The sequence below is a fragment of the Theobroma umbraticum genome, unplaced genomic scaffold (genome assembly GCF_002168275.2).
Source record: "Theobroma umbraticum cultivar Fairchild unplaced genomic scaffold, ASM216827v3 scaffold_44.0, whole genome shotgun sequence".
NCBI lineage: Eukaryota > Viridiplantae > Streptophyta > Magnoliopsida > Malvales > Malvaceae > Theobroma > Theobroma umbraticum.
The window spans coordinates 9444273-9449549 of NW_018397255.1; positions in this window are offsets into that span (position 1 = coordinate 9444273).

The window sequence follows — 5277 nt, forward strand, 5'->3', positions numbered from 1 at the left end:
TAAAAAAAAAAAGAGCGTAAAATCGAGATTAAAAAAAAAAAGGAAAGAAAACACGAGAAAACCAAAGCCCCAGAATCGATCTCCGATCAGATAAATCCTAAAAATCAGTTCGATTCAAGGGAGAGGGAGAGGGAAAGACGAATTAAAAACTACAGGGCAAAAATAGATAAAAAAAAAAAAAGAGAAAGTAGAAAATGTCCAGGGATACAAAATAAAAATAGTAAAGAATTAAGATCCTTCCCTCTCTCTCTCTCTCTCTCTCTCTCTGGGATTTAGTTGTCTGTTTGGAAGAAGGGAAAATAAAAGCTTAAAAAATCAAGGGGAAATGGAGGGGGAAAAAACCCAAAACTTAGGCATCGGAAAAGGGAAATAATAAATGTGAATTTACAATAACGACCCTGGATTTGATTTATGCTTGACCAGTGATTATGATGCAAATGGACCCAACAGCATCACATATTTGGGAGGTGGGGATTGGTACCGTATATCTCATGCCTTGTGGATTGGGTTTTGACTTAGATGCCGCATTTCCTCCTGCCCCTTTATCAGATATTTTCGTTTTTAAGGATTTTCTTCCAATTTTATTTTCGGGGATATTTTTTCCTTCCGTTTAACACACCCAATGTTTTTGCTTTTCATTTATCGATTAAATTGCTCATATATTTACCCATAAAACTGCTTATTAATGCATGAGCGATCATGGGATGAATCCATTTTACATCCCAACCAAGTAAAAAAAAATACATCAATTTTGTAACTACCATATTAACTTATTTTTTAAAAAAATAGAATAATTTATTTTAAAGTTGATTAAAATAATATATTCAATAAAAAATCTCAAAATAACTTCTCACCTTTTGCTCATAAGTATAAGCACCAGCTAAAATAATTCAAAACTAAATATTTAGAAAACACAAATAAAAATATTTGAATTTTTTTGAAAGAAAAAATCTTTGAATATTTGACTTAATAATCTTATATGATTTCTTATTTAAATAATAAAATTTGACTCTCTTTTTTAAGAATATACAAATAAAAAAAACTAAGATAAAGTATAAGATGCCTTAATTATTGGGTAAAAAACAAAATTCGTATTGAATTAGGAAAATATTTTTCACACAACGTCACTTGATCCTTATTATCACGATCAATTCAAGTTGAAAATTCATATACCACTTTAACAATGTATCATGTACAATGTGCCAGAGATTTATCCAATTCTTTTGCACAGTAATTATTATTGTTTATTGAAAATATAATTTATAAAACTCGACAAATTGCTAAAAAAAAAAGGCTTGACTAAATCATTTTTAAGACATAATGCTTAAATAAAATTTTAAATTATTTTAAATTATTTAAATAATTTTTTATTTTTTATTATATTTAAATAATCTCATACAGCTAACAATTGTTTCAACATTGTTTGAAAGGTTCACCTCTAGCTGGCCGGCGCTGGCGGAAATCAAAATAGGATGTCATTGTGGTATGTGGATTTCATTTTTTATAATAATAATAATAATAATAAATTTGAATCTTATCAACTACTCTTTATTGACATTTATATCTAACGGATATAACTTTTATAAAATATGATACATCTTATCTTCTTTTCAAGCAATTTATTTTTTTGAATTTTGTGAACAACAAAAAATTATGACTACACGAGACTATAACATAAGACATGTTTAGTTAACACTACCTAATATTTGACACCTGATTTCTTTGGTTTTTTCCCATTTTTTATCTTTTCTCTTCATTTTTCCAACATTAAGGACATTTCCAATATTTTTTTTAAATGTCTTTTGGCACCTAATTATAATCGGGAACAAAAGAAGATGTAGGAGATAGGAAGAGGGAGAAGAGATCGATGAGAGAATTTATAAGATATAATGCTTAAATAAATTTTTATTTTTTATTGTATTTAAACAAATATTTGTATTTTTTATTTTAGATTAAATAAGTCTTTATAATTAATGATTGACTAATTATCATTAGTAAAAATATCACTTATCATTTTATATCCACATAACATGACATTAATATAGAGAATAAAAAATATCACATAATCATGATATCATGTCAAATTAACATGTTATATCATCAATTAAATATGTCAATATATCATATTATAATCAATTATAATATTTAAACATGTTACATCAACGTCATACGATATAAAATATCAAATAACATTTTGACTACATCAATCATTAATCAGAGGGTAACATACCTTCACTTTTTATCCTATCCTCCATGGATAGGTAGCAATCTTTAAAGAAAAAAAAATATCCCCCTTCTAAGGGCTGGTTGAAATTTTAAATGGGTTAATTAATTTTTAAAATAGATATTTCGTTCTAAAAATAAAAACACCGTTAACAAATATTAAGAAAAAATTAAAATATTTTTTTATTAATTTAAAAAATTATTATTATATTTAAAATAAAAACATCGATCGGTGCTCCCAAGGGAAGGGAGCTTCGATGCTCCTCATATGGGGAGGTTTTTTTTTAATTAATAAAAAATTAATTAAATTATATAATAATAATTTTAAAAATTAATTAAGAGTAAAATTATCTTTTTACAACATTTAGGGTTAACTAACAGTTGGACTTAAGTGTCCAGTAAAAAATAATTTTTTGAGACATAATGTTCATTTTGAAAATTAATGGTCTTTCGTGTAATTTCAATCAAAACTTAAAAAGTAAAGATATTTTACTCTTATTCATAAAAGCTTATTTAACTTAAAATAAAAAATACAAAAATTGACTCAAAATAAAAGTAAAAAAACTTAATTGAACGTAATAAAAATATAAAGTCTTATTTAAATTTTCTTGAATAGCTTATTATTTTTTTATATATTATGTCAATTTATAATTATAATAATAACTATATGAAACTATAATATGTGACATGGTTTAGATAACAATTAGCTCAACTAATGTTTGACATGTCGCGTTTCTTTCCTTTATTTTTTTTTTTTTTCATTTTCAGCACTAAAGACATTTCTAAAATCTTTTTCTATTTTTATTTAAATTTGTTTTGGCGTAGGAAATGGGAAAAAAGAAGATGAAGGAGACAAGGAAGAGGGATAGAAGCCTATGGAGAAAATGAGGGATTAGGAGAGAAAAAAATGAAAAAAGAAAAATGGACAACAAATAAATTAAAGTTAAAATCATAGAAATAGGTAAAAAGTGAAAAGAGGAAAACATGATTTTTTTTTTAGATAATGTTTTATTTAATTTTTTACATTAAAAAAAGTTTTATGTGAAATCTATATTAAAAAATATTTAATGTGATACTCAACTTTTAATTTTATGTATCAATTTATCTCAACTCATAATACCGTTAAGAAAACTTGTTGATGTAATTTCTAATCAATCAAAAGTGACATGTGAAAGTAAAGTACCACATATCTTAATGGGATCATTTCAACGTGCACATGTGGATGACCAATGGTTACCATGTGACATATGTTTCGTGACAAATGATATTGAAATAAATTCAATCATTAATAATATGAGATTTTTATAAAAGATATAAAAATCGAAATAAACCTGAATCGGTATAAGACAGTTTCTCTTTTATGAGTAAACAGTCAATATAACGAAGACTTACATAATTAGGTAAAATAGAATATCAAAAATTCAACATCAACAAGAGATGAGATAAGTCTTGAGAATATAAACATGAGTCTTCATTCACCTATTAGATATATATGTCTTTTGAATTAAAAATGTGAACCCGTAACAATACACGAAACGAATACATCATAATTTTAAAAAAAATTAATAAATGAAAATTTTAAAATATAAAATTTTAAACTTCTTTTATTTGTCTTGACTTGATAATAAAGATGAGATTATCTTTGTTCTTTGTTACTTTACATGGGTGGGAGGCTTAAAATTTTTTCATCGAACTCAAGGAACTCAGAATCTCATTTAAAATTTTTGCATGGACTTGATATTTTGAGGACCCTTTTCACCTTTCTACCTTTCTAATTTTTAAGCTTTTATAGCTAAGTATTTTTATTTTGAATTAAATAAGTTTTTATAACTAATGATTGATTAATTATCATTAGTAAAAATATCACTTATCATTTTATATCCACATAGTAGTATTTACATGACATTAAAATGAAGAATAAAAAATATCATGTGATAATGTTATCATGTCAACTTAACATGTCATATCATTATCAATCATAATATGTTAATATGTCACATCATAATTAATTATAATATTTTAATATATCACATCAATATCATACAATATAAAATATTAAATAACATTTTAATTAAATCAATCATTAATCAGAGGGTAACATACCTCCACCTTTTATCCTATCCTCCATGGATAGGTAGCAATTTTTAAGGGGAAAAAAAAAACATATCCCCCCGTTCTATGGTTTGGTTGAAATTCCAAATGGGTCAATTAATTTTCAAAATAGATACTTCGTCGTAAAAATAAAAACATTATTAATAGATATTAAGAAAAGATTAAAATATTTTTTATTAATTTAAAAAATTATTATTATATTTTAAAAAAAAAGCACCGGTGCTCCCAACTCCCTAAGAAAGGGGAGCACCAGGCTGTGCTCCCAAGGGAAAAGAGCTTCGATGCTCTCTATACGGAGAGGTTTTTTTTAATTAATAAAATTATATAATAATAATTTTAAAAATTAATTAAAGGTAAAATTATTTTTTTATTCTTATCACGTCATCAAATTAATAAAAATATTTAAAGTTGACTAACAGTTGGAGTTAAGGGTCTAATAGAAAATAATTTTTTGATACAAAGTGTTCATTTTAAAAATTAATGGTTCTCCGTGTAATTTTAATCAAAACTTAAAAGATAAAGATATTTTACTTTTATTCATAAATGCTTATTTGATTTAAAATAAAAAATACAAAAATTAAGTCCAAATAAAAATATAAAAACTTGATTGAATACAACAAAAGTATAAAGTTTTAGTTAAATTTTCTTGAATAGTTTATTATTTTTTTATATATTATGTCAATTTATAACTATAATAATAACTATATGAAACTACAATAAATGACATGGTTTAGCTAACAATTAGCTCAACCAATGTTTGACATGTGGCATTTCTTTCCTTTTTGGCATTTTCAGCACTAAAGACATTTCTAAAATCTTTTCCTATATTTATTTAAATTTGTTTTGGCGTAGGAAATGGGAAAAAGGAAGATGAAGGAGATAAGGAAGAGGGAGAGAAGCCGGTGGAGAAACGAGGGATTAGGAGAGATAAAAAATGAAAAA